A 21,503-nucleotide genomic window follows, 5' to 3' on the forward strand; every position below is an offset into this window, starting at 1 on the left:
ATTGCTACTACATTCCAGGAACGTGACTGTGTTTTGTTTTTTATTATTTTTAGCGAGAATTGGTTTTTGAAAAATTTGCATTTAAAATTGTCTTCTGTTGTACAATTTTATACATTCGAATCCGGCTGTGGCAGATAATTATTTTCTGCTCCACTGCAGCCGTGTGTCAGCCCTGTGAGTTCTGGAGTCCTTTCAAACACAGCTAGTAGGTTGGTCGATGTACAACATTTCACATCTCAAATCAGGACACATCTCTGAGGACATCATAACACAAAAAAAAGCAATCCTTCCCGACTGGACCCGCCCTACTAAGGCCCACAGAGGGCGACGGACCTATATCACTTTTAAAAAATTTGCTCAAAACGGGAAGAGAATAATTTGGAAAATGGCGTGAATAATACCACTATTAGTCGTCTGTAACTTATGTGCAGATTTAATCATACGCTGAAATAAAATTTATTTAGAAGCTAATAAAAATTATTAGCAATATAAAAATGATTAAAAGCCAATCCTTCCCGCCAAACCCCTTTTTAGCGACGGCCCTATATTATTTTTAAATATTTACGTAAAAAGGGAAGAGGAGACTTAAATCGAGCAATATTTAAAAAGCGCCTAAAATTTGAAACCCGCCACTCTCACCCTCCTTTTATTATTATCTGAAGCAAACAATACATGGAAGTTAAGTATAAATATGCAGACATCAATACGTATATCCTATTGTCTGAAGCGTTGTATTGCCTGAAGGGCACTCTTGCCCTCTGTGGTAGCTACTTATCATACCTTTTAAAGAGACACTTACAGTGAGTATTTTGGTCGATATCACAATAGAAGAGATCATGGCACAAAAATATTAGGAATCAAACCTTCCAGACAAACCCGCCCCACTAAAACCCCTTTTTAGCGACTAGAATGAAAATTTTGAAAATGACCGAAGTTAAAATGGTACGAAACGTCTCTAAAATATATACGTAAAAATATTTTATTCTAATACAGTTTTCTTTTTACAATGTGAGATTAGAGAGGTCCTAACAATATTTTTTCTCAATCAATCTGAATTTTAATTAATAATTTAAAAATGAAACCCACTAAAAAAAGATAAAGTTGTTTATAACAAAGAAATTATTAAAATAAAGCTTTGGAGCGAAGCTAATATTTAATTCTAAATATGAATTCTCTGTATTAGGGTTCATACTAGTGGAAGAGGGCCTTAAATTGGAAGGACATTAAATTGGTATGCTATGTATAAGGCAACCCGGGCAGTACAGCATTTTTAATAAAGTTTTTTCCTTTATAAAAATAAATCTTACAGCACCCGATTACTTCACCATTATACATTAATTTTATTCATATCTCTATAAATTCCTCACATCTTCTGTTCAAATATGAGTAACAGTTAATCCTCAACTCTGAATGTAGTCTATTTTTCTATAATCCAGGGCGAATAAGTGTCTTAAAAATTCTAACTATTTTTCGAGACATCACAGGAAGGAAGATTATCTTAATTATAAGGTTTGCGTTCATCCTTTGATTGAATTAATTTTCCTGTTATCCGGAGCATCAGCTTGAAACTAGTAACATTCAACGGGTTTTTGTATTTTTGTTATTTCAGTTTCTAACTAAATCCATTAAATATGCGAAGATTATCCATATATATATATTTTATTTTATCAGATCGACCTGGTGGGCCTTACATGGTTGATATAACCGTTATATTACATATATATATTTTTTTAACAGTTGATTATGGGGGGGTATAGTCTCGTACAAAAGACACCCCTAACTATATACAATGTTATTATTAAAAGAAGAAAAAAAATAAATAGATTAGAATAATGCTTCTTAATAAAAGAGGAAAATAAAATTAATAACCAAAAATAATGATATTGGTACACTTAAATAAAATTAACAATTGGCCTCTTGTAGTAAAAAGAAAAAAGTTAATTTGAAAAAGGGACGAGAGAAGAAAATAGAAAAAATAATAATAATAAAAATGAATAAATAAAATGAATAATAATAAAAAGTAAAATAAAGGTAGTGTGACTATGAATTAATTTTATATTTAATAAAATTTATAACATGTCCTGCAGCAGTCTGGGCTTCAGTCTTCGGGTTATATAATAAATAATAAATATAAAATAATAAATATAATATTTCTAAGTGACCGAAGATTAAAGAGATGACAGTTTATTAGATTGGTCTATCAAGGGGTACTAGTAAATTTGAGTTCGTTATAGTTTCTGTACCATAAGGCAGCAAAAGATTAATAAAATTCAAAATATTGCCTGAAACAGGAGTTTTTCGAAAATGATGAACTTTAAATTTTTGGTTGCTTTTGAGTAGTATTTCTGACTCCAGCAATTTCTATTAAAAAATAATAATAAAAGTATAATAATGATTTCTTTAAAAGTTATATTATGTATAAAACATTCGGTACGCATTTTCTTACTTGACAAAAGATCCTGGAAGGAGTGATTGCGCCATGCAGATCCTACACTGCTGCAGACAATGCACTAAAGCTATACCCATAAAGCGGTCAGTTATGGAACGAGGCCTGGAGATAATGCCCCACTAAACCGCTTACATACTCCACATTAATTAGCTACTTATCGCCCCCTTCCTCTCAAATTTGTTGGCCTGCAATTAGCGAGCAAATATTTGCATGTTATCAAAATTTATAGCAAGCTTGACCCACTTTATAACGGCAACAGAACAGTTTGATATTTGCTTATTTACTGCCTGGGCCTTGATATTAACCTTTATGTACTGATTTTTGCTATGTCCCCTTATTATTCTGAGAAACCTTTATTGTTTATTTGAATACTAAATAGCGCTATCTACAGCAACCGAGCCTAAGAGATCGCCTTCTCAATATTAGAGATAGACGATATTAATATGTTATGTAATTATAATAAAGGTTAGAAGTAACGGTTACTTTATTTGATATAAAAAAGATACAATTTTACGTATAATTTCTTTATTAATATTCATCCATTATTTTATTAATTATTGTTCGTTTTATTACATTGTCCTTCACAATATCGATTCTTAATAATTACAATTAATAGACTTCCTCCAAAGGAAGTCATATGCCCTTCCCAACTATCACAACATTTTATATTCAAATGTTTGAATATAACATGTAGGGATAGGTTTTATGGTGGTATGGTGGTACAAAGTTCCTAGTATGTCATTGGTTTTAGTATTTTTTTTTTTTGTTAGATTGTTATATAGTTATTCGCTCTATTACATTTGTCATTCAAAATAAGAACTAGGCAGTATTTCAAAATATAAGAGAAAATAAGTTTGTTGTATCTTGTATTTTATGAAACAAAATACAAATTAAAAAAAAAACAATCTTTGATTTTCTTATTTTAAATATAATAAACCAGATAATGAAAATGACTACTAATCTAATTTCACAATTACAAATTAATATTTATTTTTTTATGATAAAATTTTCGTAGAAATTTGTAGATTTAAATGTTTTTTTCAAACAATTGTCTTTTAATTTTTATTAGTTAAACTTTGAAATTTAAATTTTTGAAATTATATTACCATTATTTTTTATCAGGCTTCAATAAAATATTAATCACTTTTTAAGTTGATAAAATAAAGTAGCTTAAGATTTTAAAAACTAAATATAAAAATTTCAATAAATAGAGAAGGCTCTTAACGCGGAATAGAATTCACTGCTACAACTAAAACGCCAGAGCTGATATCCGTACCATACTGCTACGATAGTAAATGTTATGAAACACCATGGCGTTTGCTGCCGTGACTGTAGAATGTCTCACTATGTAGAGCACATAGGTAGACGTCTCCAGAAATTTTGACAACAAATCGAGCAATATGTGAATAGCCAACGAAGAGTGAACCTTGTTTAAGATGAATGGTTCAGTCTTTACAACTAGACTTGAGGATGATTTATCAAACATTTTTGGACGAAAAAAGCAATGCTTGATACATTTGTTTAAAACTCTGAAATTTTTATATTATTCTGATTTATACTACGTTTTATATTTATATTTTTGCTTATTACATGAAAACAATCAAGGTTAGTTATTATACTTATAGAAACCTTTTTATTGAACATACAATACCAATAAAAGTACGCAAGTCCCTAGATTTATTTTTCTAAAATTCGATTTTTACGCCGATTGTGCGCTGTACAATGGGTCGAATGGCATAAATCCTCGGACATAGACGAAGAAGTAGATTTTCTTTATTATAAGTCATGGAGATCTCATAATACATTCATTAACATTTAGGAACAAGCATAGTGGAAGATTCCTTCGGCCTCCATTGATATTGCCGTGTTTGAGTTGTGTTAAAAACGCCTACTCGAGTTTTTAATTTCCGTGAAATTTTATCTTGCTATTTTAATTTATCCTAGAAGCTTTATTTATTTTATAAGTTTGTTTTCTACATTTAAGCTATAGTAAAGGTCTGAGAAAAATATGATTAAATTCAAATAATACTGTACTATTTAGGCACTACTTGGTTGTTTTATTTTGGTACCAAACATTGATGTTTAGTAAACTAAAAGATGTTTGGTAAAGTATGCAAGGTTATCGCTAAAAACAGACAACAGGGATGCAGTAAAGGTATTTAGTAAAGATGAATAATAAAGAATTGCACCCTAAATAAGACTCCGATAAATATTAGTATGTACAGGGAAATACTCTGATGATAAAACGATATTAAGAAAATCAAGCGTTTGGCCGCAGGCTGTGCGCCGTTCAGGTAAGTAGCTACTATACCCGCACTACTCATAATTATTGCAAGATTATCGTCCCAAATCCCCTTAATACAAAATATTCAAACAACTGAATTTTCTATTAAATAATACTCTCTCAAAAAAAATTATTTTTAAAAGTTTTAAATATGCAATGGTTGGAATCTACAAAACTATCGATACATATAACATAAAACAATCAATTAATTAAGTAATATTAGGGGATTTAATGTATTCTAAGCTAGTGCATTAAAGTCATAAAACATGTTTTGAGAGCTATTCTGCATATTTTTAACAGGATTTTTTATCATTTTCACAGCCGTGTCAGCATATTTATATTTATACAAAATTTATCCTTCTGTTTAAAATTATTTTGTTTGAATCGATCAGGCACAAACAATCACAAAACTTGTTTGGAGTAAATGGATAGACTTACTTTAGCAAATAACTCTTTACGTTACACAAATGTACATTTACCAGGTTAACACAAATCATATGAATACTCCTTTTTGTGTTAAAGTAATATAATTTATAAATTTAAATTAAAATGACAATAATATATATTATCTTTTGTTGATACCAAACCAAAGCCGATACATCGTGATGTTAATGAACAGTACGACTGAAAAAATTGAACAATATTGGAAACAATAACTACCATAAAACGGCATAAAAACCCGACGTACTAGACATTTTGGTAGCAAAAGATTTGAGGTCACTGCCGATTACTGTTACAACAGAAACACACCTTGGCTCAGATCATTTGCCAGTGAACCTGATGTTAGGTGCTGAGACATTTCTTGCTGAAAAAAGACCATCGCTAACCTACGGTATCGTGGATTGGGACCAATTTAGTGAATACCTAAACACCGAGTTGACTGTCCCTACAGTACTGAAATCAGAACAGGATTTAGAAGAAGTGGGTGAATTCTTCACCTTAGCTGTTCAGAAAGCCGTATGGTACTCACAAACGTCAAAAGGTCGGCAAGGGATACGTTCGCCGTCACACCATCAATATATCAGGGATCTAATAGAGAAGAGCACGAAAGGAATGGCAAACTCGCCGACTACCTTCAGCTAGACGAATTAAACAAATTAAACAATGACCTCAAAAGAGAAATACGAAAATTCAAACAAACTGACTTTGACAGATATTTCGAAAACCTGACAACTGATGACAATAGTTTGTGGAGACATACAAAGCGACTCTTACAACACCAAGAGGTATCAGTCCCGTTGAGAAAAGATGATGGGTCCTGGGATTTACCAGGATAAATCCGAAATATCTGCTGACCATCTTTCTACTGTCTTACAACCTCACACAGAGTTAACTGACATACAACACGAAGCTAATGTGCACAAAGTTTTAGATTCTCCTCTTCTAATGTCTCTTCCACCTAAATGCTTTACTCCTACTGAGGTATCAAGACAGATTATGAAAATGCCTAAAAAGAAGGCTACTGATTACGACCTTATTACTGCTGAGGTACTTCGGAAATTTCCCAGAAAAGCTTTAGTAGTCCTCACAACCCTATTCAACGGTATCTTACGGACAACTAAATTCCCTATACAATGGAAATACTCCATGATTTTAATGATCCATAAACCTAACAAAGACAAACATAGACCCGATTCCTAGTCTTCTTCCAGTATGCTCCAACAATTTTTGAACAATTATTATATGAATGTATTATAAACACACTAACTGCATTCCACAACACAACCACACAGGGTCACGGACTTCATTTCCTCTGCTTTTGAACTAAAACATTACGCTTCTGGAGCATTTTTGGATGCAACTCAGGCGTTTGATAGGGTATGGCACCAAGGCCTTTTTTTTTTTAAACTTAAGCCAATTCTACCAAGCACCTACTATTTAATTTTACAATAATTTTTTCATGGCCGTTTCTTTTCTGTCCGACAAAGCTCAGTGATCTCATCAATGAAGCCAATATTTGCAGGTGTCCCTCAAGGTTCTATTCTGGCCCCACTTCTGTACCTGATATTCACAAAGGACACCATACTCACTGCGGCGTATGCAGACGACACTGCTATAATTTCGAGAAACACGGACCCTTTACAGGCCCTACTAACACTACAACATAGTCTAAACAATATACAGACATGGTGCACACGATGGAAAATTAAGATTAATCACGACAAGTCACAACATGTCACATTTACTCTACGACACAAAACATGCCCTTCAGTTTACATTGGCAATCACACTATACCACAAACAAACACAGTAACTTATTTAGGACTTACCTATGACAGAAGGTTGACAAGGGCCCACATGTCAAGACAAATCATAAAACGCTAAATTTCCGACTGAGACTATTATATTCTATACTACACAGGCGTTCTAAATTATCGCTCAGACAGAAAGTTAACCTATACAATTACTTACTAAAACCTATATGGACTTATGTCTGCCAAATTTATGGACCTACTAAAAAGAAACAGATTCAAAAAATACTTTTCAATCAAAATTTTTAAGACTGGCAACAAACTCACCACTATACGTTTCAAACGAGACCAATCACACCGATCTACACATACCGACTGTAACGGACCACATCCATAGGACTTACAAACTGTTTCACAACACCCTACATGGACATTTCAATAAATTTATACTACATATGGCAACACATGACATTCCTCACGTAACTCGGCGAAGGCTAAAGAGGAATTGGCTACGGGACCTCCTCAGGTAATAAAATAATTTAGTTAACGTCAGGAGGATGCACCACTGGGTGCTATCTCCCTCATGCTATGCCTGGATAAAAGATCCCATTTCCTGGTTGTAAATGTACATTTACAGGTGCAAATAAAAAAAAAAAAAAAAGAAAGGTAAAAAAATAAATCATTTTTTCATTTATTATTCCTGAAGTATGGTATTTATTTTGACAACACACTTCAGTTGTTGTTTTTTTAGAATATATATAATGTATAATAGAAAAAAAAAGTGAAAAATTAAAAAGTTTCATTTACCGAATTACTTTGTCATTTGTTGTAAATTAATGAATGCTTTAAAAACGTATATAGGAACAATATTTAATATTTAATTTTCAATTATTCATAAAATGAAAAGTTTTTATTTTTATACTTTCCTAGCATTTTTATCTCATTACCTAAAAAAAAATTGTCGAAATACTGGTATTATATATCAGGAATAATAAGTGAAGAAAAAGTTATCTCACAAAACAACTAATATGTGTCCATTGTTTTTTTTGTACTTGAGTAATGCATGTTATGCAATTTTATACAGGTATTTGTTTTTATTATAAATAACCATAATATAAAAACTTTTTTTTAGTATTAATTATTTAACTCAATACAAATTTTTGGATTATAAAAAAAAATTAAATGAGCTATAACTAAAGTTGAGGATATACTCAAGTATGGATTCCGATTTCAAATTTTGAATACTTACACCGGAATATCCAAGAAGAGATTTTCTGTTATCTCTTTACAATGATAAAAGTTGAAACAATATTGAGAATAAAAAAATAAATTGTGGCTGTTGTAAAGAACTCTTATACTTGTCAGAACTTTTTCAATTTAAGCTTCTACCAACGCACTCCCTGTTTTTTATTTCCTGGAAGGAAATAACCTGACATTACAAATGTTTTAAATCAATTGTTTTTAAATGAAATGTTTATCAGGTGCAAGAACATGAACCAAAGTTTATTTAACTTAGTTGAATTAGATAGAATTTGTTTGAATGATCAAAAGTTTTATTTTATTCACATGATGCATGCGTTAATTTCTAGTTTATATTCTAATCGTTCGGTTTTTCTTTGAAAAAATATATAGGTACTGTAAAATACTATATTCTAAGCGTTCGGTTTTTCTTTTAAAAAACATATAGGTACCGTAAAACACTGAGAACTTAAATTGAATTGAAACGAATATTTTACCCACTAGAATATTCTTTAATTGGTATTCTTATCTTCGAGACAAACAACTACCTTCAAACCGCACAAGATTTCCAGTCTTTTTCACGGTCTTGAGTTCCGATTAAAATAATTAATTCATTATCATACCATTATTATGATATTATTATTTATTAATATACATATTAAGCTTGTCTAGGCATTAAATATGTACGCTATATTAAAAATGGATTCAATAAATATGCTTTTTTTTTTTCCTTTTCTTCCAGCAAAAGTGCACCGCGGCCACAGAGGGACTATTGTACGCCGTCCCTTCTCTGCTCGAAATAGGCCAGATGCCTTTGCGAATTTGGATATCGTATAGGGGCCAACCGTCACGAATAGTTTAGGGTCTAAGATGTGATCCTTTCTAAAGGTATGAAACCATTTCCTTGCTAATACATCACATCTACAAACGAGGTGGTGCGCAGTCTCATCATCCTTTCCTGCAGATTGGTGACTGTCAGTATTATTTTATAGAGATGCTTATTCAACTGACAGTGTCCTGTATATGGATCTGCCACTCATCTTAGAATGCATCCATATTGAGAAGTTTGTTACTACTTTTTTGGGCAGGAGCCCAGGAACATCTACTACTCAAGTTTTCTAGTGTTCCTCCAAAATATAACCCACCCTTGCCCTCAGAATAATTTTGATATGCCTCTTTGCATGGCTGAGACTAATCCCACAGATGGAGTTGGGTGTAGAGGAAGCTGTCTCAGATCCTTTCCTAGCAAGGTAGTCCCCTCGCTCATTACCTTTAATGCCTCATTCTAGCCCGCACTTTGTTGTTAAGGAAAAAGAGTTTAGGTTAATCTTGCACTCTTCTTCCAATTTAGAGCGGGGTACATAACTGCCCAGCGCATAGATGGCTGCCTGACTATCCGTAAAAATTGTATTAGCCTATCCCTCGTGACCTATTTTATTAAATTGTGGGCACAGACATTAATTGCGAATACCTCAGCCTGAAAGTCCGTTTTGTGCCTTCCTAGAGATATGGAGATGCCTTCTCTAGATCTGTCCATCTTCCTCTTCCATCTCATATTCCTGCACTAGAACCATGTTCCATTAAGGAGCCGTCTGTATAACAGTTTACCGCATTACTTATGCTTATTTAGTACACATTAAATACACTAGAATCTGGATGGTTCAGTGCGTAAAGCGCTGTACTACCAACTCGAAGGATTCGGTTTCGAGTCCGGTTGCAGTGGGTAATTACTTATTCTGGTATTGTTGTCCTATGTCCACACTATCTAGTAAGGTAAGGTAGACCTCCGGGGTCCATCTAGCCACATAAAGTTAGTAAACCTAGTTGAAGAAAAATCTAGAAGTTGAGCGTGATTATGAACAAATCACCACATTGTATGACTGTTGTTTTTTATTAATATCTTTATTGAAATTTACAACTGTATATTACATAATACATTTAGTAAATATGATCTTAGTTAAAATGGAGTGTTACGGGCCTGTAGAGCAACTACCCATTGGTAACACTCTAATGACATTTTACATTAGTTGGTCTCGTGGCCATCTTCTTTTCAGGCGCCTCGGAGGATTGTCAGGAATGGAAGAGGATGCAAGGTTAGAAACTAGGGGGTTTGAGTGGTTAGGGAGTTTATATTGGAAGGAGTGATATCTGGTCCGGGCTAGATCGGTTACATAGGGAACTTTAAGGTCTTTATGTATGATTTTATTTTTGACAAAGTAAGGAGCGTTGAGGATTATACGAAGGATTTTGGATTGTAAGGATTGAATACGAGAGGAATTCGAAGGTTTAGTGGTGCCCCAAAGCTCAACTCCATATGTCCAGATTGGCCTTATTACAGTCATGCAGATCAGTCTTATGTAATGTGTTGGAACTAGACCGTTTATCAAGTAAGTGCTGTAATAGTCGAAATCGACGTGCAGTTTCCTGTCTTTTCAGTCTCGTGTGAGGATTCCAGGTTAATCATTTGTCTTAATGTAGTCCAAGTTAGTGGATCTGTTCGACAGGGGTAAGAGTAACATTATTAAATGAAACTGTAGGGCAGTCGGTAGGTTTACAACGAAGGGTAAAGGTGATTTGATGGGATTTGTTGGAATTTATCTTAATCCTCCAATTACGACACCATTTTTCGAGGGCTGTGATATGGGATTGGAGAGTTTGGGATTCAATTAATAGGTCATTATTAATTGCGAGCACACATGTGTCATCGGCATACAAGGTGAGGATAGTGTTAGGATTGGTTGGAATGTCAGCTGTATAGACGGTGTAGAGGATGGGACCAAGGATACTAGCTTGAGGAATGACTGTTGTTTAAAAAGTGTAGTATTTCCTAACAAAGGTACTAATTAATCCCTGACACTTCATAGTCTGTAGCGATCCGGATTTTCATTTTTTCAAATATAAATATCTCAATTCAAATTGTTTAAAGAAAATAATACAATATTTATTTCAATGAAATGTTAATGTGGAAAACACATCATAGATAATGAATACTTCAACGAAGGAGTCCTAAAAAAAAAAAAGAATATCAACTTGCGTGTGAGGCGAAAAGGATATTAAAAAAAAATTAAAATGATTGGCGTGCCGTAGGACCCTACCGCCTTTATCTGACCCCTACAAATAAAATATTGATGCATCCCACCCCACGGGGACCCCTAAACAAATATTATCGCTCTCCTATTCAGATTTCAACCATTATTAAATTATGTCGGTCTAACAGAATGAATTTTGTAAAATATCTCTACAATTTATGATCACAAGAACGTTTTTAGCGATTGTATTTCCACTACCAGTGCTCGGAGGTATCAATTGAATCGAACGCTTCGTTGTTAAACGTTACAGTCTATTCTAAGTAAGGTACATTAATAATATCCATATCTATGCAATATATACAGAATTAATCATGAACCCATTAAAAATACATACAATCTCTTCTATCATAATATCGTGCTGTTACAAGCTACTCTCGTCATATCTTGTCACTCACAAAAATCAAAATACGGTTTTGATACTAAAAAAAAAACATTCTAAAGACATATCTTTACAATTTTCATCCTAAAGGAAGCCTGTATAATTGTTTATGACTTCAAGAATTATAAAATGATTGCATGATGCATTAACTTTATTTTTTTTAAATCACTATAATTTTTTTTGCCCTGTAACAATACTATAACGGTACCTCAGTTAATACCGATGAAATCAATTTTCTACGGACATTACAATTTTAATTTTTGTATTTCTTCATTTCCAAATAAACGTTCCATTATATCTTAAATTCTAATTATTATTGATTGTACAGCCAAACATATAACTTATTTAACCAACCGGTGTATATTAGGGATAATACTTATAATGCAATTAACTACAAGTCTTAGTACTACTCATAACCAATCTCCTTCAGTCAGAATGCTTGTACAACAACGCTTGTGATAAAGTTTTAACAAATAGTAACTGTGATAAATTATTTTAATTTTGGTTTTTAATGTGAATATTGACTAATTAGAAAATGTTGTTTTGACCTGAGTAGAATAGCCTGCATGAAGTTGAGTTTTTAAGTCATATAGTTCTAAAATTGTATTAAGATGTCTCTGAGGATGGCCGGATTGGCCGAAACGTCGGACTTATAAGAAAAATAAAATGTGTTGAGACTAAAATGGATAGAAATTAAATTATTTATTTAAAAATTAACCAGTCTCAATAAAGTGTTTAAGATTATAAATTAAATGATTTTTATATAAATAGACGAAATTCACTTTGTTCTGGATCTCCTCATTTGTCAAAAGCATAGAAGACAACAAATGAAATCAAAAAAGTTTCTATTATAAGGATAATACTCCCGCTATAGAAAATATATATATAGGAGAATAATATATATACATAAAAAAGTAAACTAAAAAAAACTGTTTCCCCAGTGGAACGGTCCTCCCTGTTCTTTGCACCCCCGGCCAGCGGCTCCTGGGCCAATTTTTTAACCCCCGCCTTCAGCGGACACAGCCCAACCCCTTATAATGCCATGTGGCAAAGAAGGGCACCAGTTACGTATGTACATATTTAGATACATATTAATAATGTATTTATCTATTTAATAAAGGAGGTAAGAAGAAAAAAAAACCGAAGGGTTGGTTTCAAATATTGTTTTATTTTTATTACTATCAATCCAAACTTAGGATTTATTTGATTATATTAGTAATAAACTATATTTTATAATGTAGTTCTCTACTAAGCATGACACAAAAATTATATGTCTTTTATAACTAAAACTGTAAACATTTTAATAACATAACAAAAAATACATATATCATACAACTCTAATAAGCTCTAAAAAAAACTTCTCGTGAATGCATAAAGTAAAACACAGTCGAGAATATAAGTAGTCCTACAACTTATCATAAAACAGTATTCAAGAGGAAAAACCATGACTCTGTTTTATAGTGGTTATGCAAGTAGCTTAAAATATTTCTACTGAATGTAAAACTATGTCTCCCCCCCCCTTTTTAAAAGACCATCATAAATTTATTTTCCAAGGGCCACTTTGGCTAATCAATAAAGTTTCTACTTTACTAGTCACCTCGATCAAATATTTATTGAGTTATGTTTTCTTGAAATGCCTAGTGGACCGTCGCGATAGAAGAGTTGTATTTATTATTTTTTTTAATAATTTAACATATAAATATCTTTCACTATTATTAGCTTGAAATTTAAAAAAATTAATCATCTTTTTTAATACTGGGGATGTGAAACCTATTTGGCTAGATATAGTTTTTGTTGAGCTGACAATTTTTTTTTATTTTGCTTTAAAAATTTTTTTATTCTGTATATATAGGAAAAAAGTTATCAGATATGAGATTTTTTCTATTGTTTTTAAATATCAGTAATTTAGTCCTTTCAACACGTGAAAACTGAAGTGAGTATTGACGCTTACAAAGACGAAAAAAATGAACTGGACAAATTGAATCTGTCAACTACTATTCTAGTAAAAAAAATTAAAAAATTGTAAAATAGAGCAATTACAAAACTCTGTCGTCGACATATAAATGACACTTGTCCAGGTTGTAATTACGTTGGGGACTACAGTAAACAATTAAAAAAAAAAGAGGCAAAAATAATTTCCAAACGTTTCACAGAAATATTTTATAAAAGATGTTTTATAAAAATACTCGAAAAAATGGTCTCAGAGCGTTTTTCTAAGCCCTGTATTACGGAATATATGCGAGGTTCGCTAATTACCTCAAATAATTGTTTGAAAATCAGGCTTTTTACTTTATTTTTTGTTTCTCGTACGTTCGGGAAAAGGTAAAAGACTAAGTGAGAGAAGCCATACGGTTGAACAATTTTAAATAATCAAAGAGGCTTATTTACATTTTTATCAATCACAAGATCGGGATAACAAATATGTGCGTTATAGGCAAACTTGATATTTTGATAAATCAAAATGTAGACAAAACACTTAGGTAATAGACATTAATAACTTAACATAGTTAAAGCTAATGCATGTAGTTGCCAGGTATCACTTCTCTTTGCTCTTGCAGTCGACTGGTCAAAGTTAAGCAATGCCCGACTTACAAACATGCTTTTAAGTTACTAAATACCATCTCAGATGTATGTCATAATGAAACTGTAAAGTAGCTCATAACGAACAAATAACATGAACAAAGTTTTAGTTTTAAATTGTAAAGGCTACAAAAAAAAATTAAAATGTAAACGAATTCTGTACAAAAACATTCCTAGCTTCTGTAACTAAATATCCAAAAATGACCATGTTTGACAGCGAAAATTTCTTCTTCGATTTCAATTATCCAAAGCTTGTTTTTTAAGAGTTATTTTTTACTTTTAAAAAATGCTGTCACGTACTATTTAAAAACAATATTTTACATCTTAACTGTAACAGGAAAAATTTTAATTTTACTATACCTATTTTTCTATACCATATAAAATTTGTTTCTCCTAATTTAACGTAGGAAAATTTCATTTATTAAAAAAAAAAAAAACTATCGCACTTCGACCACATACATATATGTTATATTTTCTGAAAAAATATATTGACAGCAAAAAGAAAGTAAATACACAAGGGGCATTGGAAGATGGTTTTGCAATACACATGCGTTATGCGGGTACGGTAGCTATTGAACTCGAACGGCGTTAGCCCATTGATTATAAATAGTAACTACATACTAATATTACATTAATTTTTTAATTATAATATATTATAATTGTATTATATTCTAGATTAACTAAAATATATATTAGGTAAAACATTGTGAGTTTTTAAATAATAAAATCCTTTCTGAGTTTTTACAAATTGCAATCTTATTCAATGAAAATTCACATTACAATATTTCCAGAACTATGGTTTGAAAATTATTTTAGAAATTTTAAAATATCATTTTCATTGTTTTGTGTTGATTTTTTTTTTTTTTTTTAAAAAAAAAAATTCAGGCTAATTTTTCAATATTGCGGTTTAAATATTAAAATAAAAATTATAGAATTTTAAAATGACATATCGTCAACAAGATTGGAAAGTAATTTATCGCTTTTTATTTTATAATTACGATACTTATATAAAAGTATTATTTTAATTGAAGTTTTTACTTGATTTTCTCGGAGAAAACCCATTGAAAGCGGCCATTGTGTGTAGAATTAAGAGGAGTTTTTTAAACCAAATCCAAACCGATGAAGAAACACCGTAGCCTATTGTCAAGGATAGACTAAAGGAACCTTAAGGAGGCAGGCGATGGACGATGGAGGAAGACATCCTCCAAATGTTAAGGGAGGCGAAAAAACCTCGTCAATCTAGCGGCAGTATGCCGGGGTTCTCCTTTCCCGGTATAACCAAATCGCGGAGAAAATGAGAGAAACATTATGTCGATGAGGCCTAGGCTAAAGTGTGGTCCCTGGACATTCCTCAAGGTACAGTTGGCCAAAGAGGTGGGAAGAACGGAATGCTTGCCGAGTGGACGATGTTTGATGAATAGACTCAGGAGGTGGTAGATGTCAGCGCTAGGAAGGAGGAATCCCAAATTCATGTTGTAGAACCGAGATGAAATAAGATTACATAAAATCGGCCTAGGACTACTCCTACCCAAACTCCATGTTGGGACTACACTTGTAGGAAGTGTAGGGAAGTTGTACTAACTGCGAAATTTTCTAAGCACTAAGTATGACAGACACCCACCAAAAGGGGAGACAGGAGGAGACACCAACTACAGATGTACCATTCAACGATCTACAGGTCGACTCGTTCACATGGAGAAAAAATAAATGGATCACCATGATTGCACTCTTTAGTAAGGCGGCAATCACCAGGTGCAGGACAGGTCATCAGAAGCAGTGTTGGCAGCTCTCCGATTGTGGTTCCAATCCCACAGAGTTACGGAGCGCATCTCAGCAGATTTAGGCAGATAATTCGACAATGTCATGATTCGAACAGAAATGAAGGACCTTGATATGGTATTTCAACACATTAGGGCACCCCAAGAGTATAGGAGCCATAGAGCGGCTTCATGGCACGTTGAGTAACCATCTTCCATTATATCAGGTCGACCAGGGACTAGAACCAGATGTGGAAATGCTTAAGGCGATTGCGACATATAATCATTCCGTACATATAGTTACGAGGTTTTCGAGATCCTCTTTGGGCTTCGTGGACAACGGCGAGACTATAAGGGCACGGCAGCGAGCGCAGAGGAAATACCCAATGACCATGCTGCTCGAAGAAAGCTATGGGAGAAAGCACGAGTAAGAATGGAAAGAAAAGACCCAGGAAGGTGGTGCGGGAGAATTTAAAGGTCACAGACAGGATAGGAGCGATCGAAATCGGAACGATCGTATATAGGAAGTTGGGGTCTAACAAGGGTAAGAAGACACAGCGATACGAGGGCCCACCCAGGGTGATAACCACCCATTAGAGAACATAATATTGTTACAGTAGAACTTATCAGAGAACCTAAAAAGAGTTGAACTGTCCATATTGAACAATTAAAACTTCCGGTAATGACAATATAAAAACTTGAGTGTGCTCATACTTCCAAAACTACTGATTATGTTACAGAAAATGTAATTATTTACTCCATTTATTATAAGTGTTTTTGTAACTTTCGTAACTTTTTTTTTTCATTTTAACTTGATAATGTTATTGAACGAAGAGTTCTTTTAATTTTTTCCAAGGTTTAAGTACATTGCGTTTACTTCGACGAGCTTGTGATTTATTTCTACAATGATATTTGTATAGTATTAGTTTACGAGGATTGTTCGTAAACTGGTTAACTCAGTGAGCAGTATTAGCTGATCGAATGTTTATATATAGATGTACGGAACCCAATAAAGCCAGTCTTGTTTAGTCAGTCAGAGAGTGTTCTCCTATATATCTTTTTCCGTTTTTTACTAAGCCTCTTTCCGCTGTCATGTAACTTATATGATTTTAGACACAATGGTTCTGTCTACCAATCATTGTGACCTGAGATCATGGTAACCTGAACTATATTGAAAAACTTATTTAGGTTACTCTTTGAAGAATATTGTCATTGAGCTTCGGTGATATGAGATTATTCAGCAATCTCCATCTTCTCAAGAGTATTCCAAGAATTTTCTTTATGATAGTTGGGAAAAATAACATTTTTTTCCAATAGTTGTATCTCTAATTATAAAATAAATAAAAAAGAAAGTAAAAATCTCGAAAATCGTCTTTAGCTAAATCAAATTTTATCTGATTCATGTTTATACATCATTATATTTTTTTAAGTTTTCCGAACTTGAAATTGTTTAATTATACATTTAAATTTTTAATTTCAATTTCGAAACTTTTGATAAGTACAATTTACGTTTATGGTAATTTTGGCTGAAATAGTCGTAGTGAGAATCAGACTGAATCAACTGTTCACATTTCATTTATAACTTGGCTGAAATGCTATAAAGTGGTTAATTCTTTTTTTTAGTTGAGATATAAATATAAATGAATGAACTGAAAAAATCAAATGCAATGATAGTAATCTATCATTTTCATTCCAAATGAAACTTTGTCGAGATCAAAAATGATAAAAGCATTAAAATAGAAAGTTGTTCGTTTTCCCTCACATTTGCCATAATTTCGGGGAAATTATGTAGGACATATTCAGGGCTGAAGCAGTGTTAGTGGGCTAGAATGGAAAACCAGCCCATTTTTATTAAAATTAATTAAAAATAATTTTTTTATTTTGTGTTTTTATTTTATTATTATGGTATTAATTGTAAAAGAAAACTGTGGAAAAAAGAAAAATGATATTTTTCTATTATATTATATCATATAAAAATTTGTAATTTCTATAGGTCCAATCACGGATTGATCAGTATGCTGTGTAATGTAGCAACCCGATGTAGGCAGCATGAATGAATAAACTATTTCTTTCTCTTCTCTATCATGATCGACAAAATTATTATTTAACAGATTTATTTATTTATAAACTAGAATAAATGTAGCAGCTATAACTTTCGGTAACGTAAAATGAACATTTAATGTAGATTTCGAAATAAAAAATATTTTTCAAATAAAATAATATAAATCGAAATAAAAAATATCTTTCAATTATTCACATATCGATTGTCGGTAATAATTAATAAATTTTAAACTGTAGGTAGCAACCAATTCAACACATTTGATCTAGCAAGAGATCATACAAAATAATTTATTAATGAAATAATTTTTATTAATTATCATTTAATTAATGATAACAATAATATCTTAATTGACTTTTTAAATTAACCCTTAATTATCAAAATAAAATAAAAAGTACAAGTTTGTCTTTTATTTAAATTAATTAATTCATATTTTTATAAATACAAAATATCGATTATTATCTACTGGAATGTAATAAATATAATGTTTTCATGTGATTAATTTTGTTTCAGCAGAGTAAAGACAGACATCTTTTAGCAGTAACAAGACTATTCAGTGACTGACACACAGTATACTAATAATAAATTTAATATATCTATATTTCTGTAATAAATACATTAGAAATATATTTCCGCATTACTAAAAATATAAAGTAGTAATATGTTTATATAATATTTTTTATAATGCTTTAATATACTAAACGTCTTCTCTTAAACTAAAGAAAAACGCAAACAAATTTTCGATGAGACCAGAGAAGAGGCAATTAGAGAATTAAGATGGCTACATATTCCGACATTTTGGAACAGTGGAACATACAACCGCTTTTTAAAACTGAAGAATAGGATCGTAGATCGAATTGAGTGTGTAAAGTTGTTTGACTAAATAATGATAGAATCAATAAAAATGTAATCAGCGTTGAATTTACCGAGCTTTAGACCAAGAAGTAGATGGGAGGATTGCGTAACTCGTGGGTATTGAATTTGAAGGGGTTGAGTACCATGAGATGTGATGGCAAGGGTTACCTTTGAGGTTAGTATTATTGTTTTTATTATTTACAACTAATAGATTGATAAATAAATAAATATTTTGTCATCATCTTACTTGTATATTTTTTATGAAATCATAAATTGTTTTCCGAATTCCTGAAGAATTCGCGTGCTCCTAGCCACTTATCTTAATGGGAGTAATTTGATTTATCTGTGCCCTTTTTTACCGGATGATAACAGAATGAAAAATGATTCGGACTTCATTCTGTATATTAGATGTTATTAAATGGCCCGGAATGGGCAGGGATTGATGTCTTCTCCGATAACAGCACATAATGGAGTGATTACAGTTACTTACTTAATAATGTGGTTACTTCTTGATATCAGTTTTATTATTATTTCCTATAGAAATGAACGATTTTTTTTGTTTCTTGAAATATAAGAGCTAATTTGCGTGAGGAGAAATAAACTCGACAACAGCTTCTCGTTACCAAACGCTCCTAAACGATTCGACCTTCGCCTCCTCTCCGTCGGATCGTGTATGGCTTTAATCAGTTTGTTTACTATCTGGAAGAGGGCGAGATGAGATCGGAAACCAGGCCAGGTCACGCGGCGGCTGGAACAGTCAACCTACAATGCTATAAGAGAGTGAAATATTCTAAATAAATACTTGATAGAGATGAGAGCGGTACCTGTGCGTACGTCCGTGCTACGAGCCGACCCCAACGCCTCAGCCCTTCAGCAATACTGGTCGATTCAGGCTCCCCGGCCAACAGGTACCCCCTCCACCTCCATCCCCACTCCTTTCTCCAATGGATCCCTCTATTAATAAAAAAATATATCTATATCTCTGTTTTGACAGAGGTATTTAAGAAGAAACGATACTTCTAATCCTATCAAGAGCACTACACTACAGGTTTTGTCAATCCCAACCGAAAAAAAAGTTGCAAGGAAGCTGAAAAGACTTTACTCAAGGACATGAGATTATGAAATTTCGCTCCATGATCTCAAAATGCCATTCACCAGCCGATTTTAAAATTCTTTCTACAGAAAAAATAATTCGAAAAACTGATATTGAAGGTTTTAAGAAAAGAGTATAGCATATGTTATTGCGGCATAAAAAACAATAAAACAGGCTTTTGAGAGAATATTTTTTATTTTTGTATGTAAAATACAACATTAAATAAAAAACTTTTTTAGAACGAGAAATACTGTTTTATTGAATAATAAAACGATCTTTCACAATTAGAGTCATTAACTATTATCGTTCCAATTATGCTTTCACACCATATACAAAGAAAAAAGATGAACAAAAAAAAATGTAAATGATCACAAAAGTAATAAAATAATATAAGCTGAAGAAAAAAAATTTATTTTGCTTTTTAATTTAGTTATTGATGTTTACCACTGTATTAAAATATATAAAAGTTAATTTGATGTTAGATATACTATGGCTTGATACAAATGTGTGGAGAATCCAACAATTAATAGAACTCCAGTAGCGTTTCTAGAGGAGAAGATCATGAGGACATCCTCTTTTCAGGAGAAGCCAGCTTAAAAATAAGAGGTTTTGGGTGGTTCCTAGATTTATCATGGAAGGATTGGTATCTGCTTGAGGCCAAATCGGCAACTTATGGAGCATGGGGGTCCTAAAGGATAACCTGATTCGTCAGAAAATAAGAAGCATTAAATATTTCACGCAGGATTGTGGATTGCAAGGATTGAAGATGAGAGGAATTCGATGGTTTAGTGGACCTCCAAACCTCAACTCATTAAGTCCAGATAGGCCTTATTACAGTCATATAAATGATCCTTTTATAATTAGTCAGAAGTTTAGACCGTCAGAGCAGTTTCTTATCTTTTCAGTCTTGTATGAGGATTCTAAGTCAGTCGTTTGTCCAGATGTAGTCCTAGATAACGGATTTGTTCGACAAGAATAAGTGGGGTATTACTAAAGGATACTGTGGGCAAGTAAAAAGGAAGTAAAAAATATATACATATACAAATTAAACAAATAAATCTTTACCTCTACAATCCATGAATAGTCGTGGTTCAGTACTTTGCAAGGAAGTACTGTTACTAGTCCAATGATTGTGTGAGGAGGTGCCTTGGTCAGAAGATCTGAAAATTTTTAATAGCAGAAATGTGATGAATAAAACCATTATTCATGAATTAAAGAGCTTTAATTTGTGCGTCGAATGAGTACCATGACCTATTAATTAAGCCACTTAAGAATGGCGTTAACCATATTCCCAAAAACGACAATTTTTTTTGCAAACTTAGCCAAAAAATTTGCTATATTATAATATTTGAGTATACACTTAACGTAAGCACGTTTCTGGCGGTACTAAAACGGTAACTAAGCAGCTAATTAGTTTATTAAGCTGACACAAACGAAAATTTAGGTCTTTTTTTTTGGCTGTTTCCCATGTTCCTATAGGCGATCTCAAGTGTTCTGAAGTCCATATCCAAGAAGAGCAGGCGGTTA

The 21,503-nt window shown here is 32.4% G+C and overlaps 1 protein-coding gene across 6 annotated transcripts in view; it reads right to left on the bottom strand.

Moving 5' to 3' along the window:
* The window catches only part of DopEcR (G-protein coupled receptor DopEcR), a 133,199-nt gene extending 113,397 nt beyond the window's left edge, over positions 1–19,802 (bottom strand). For 2 of the 6 annotated variants that reach the window (XM_067044760.1, XM_067044759.1), the window contains exon 1: positions 19,708–19,751. The gene's annotated coding sequence lies outside the window, so the exon portion shown is untranslated. Of the gene's footprint in view, positions 1–19,707 lie in introns of all 6 variants that reach the window. The other 4 variants (XM_067044755.1, XM_067044758.1, XM_067044754.1 and 1 more) reach the window with 4 other exon arrangements.
* Between the last annotated feature and the right edge of the window lie 1,701 nt (positions 19,803–21,503).

This window comes from Halyomorpha halys, unplaced genomic scaffold, assembly GCF_000696795.3.
Source record: "Halyomorpha halys isolate HHAL.00 unplaced genomic scaffold, Hhal_1.1 Scaffold37.1, whole genome shotgun sequence".
Classification (NCBI taxonomy): Eukaryota; Metazoa; Arthropoda; class Insecta; order Hemiptera; family Pentatomidae; genus Halyomorpha; species Halyomorpha halys.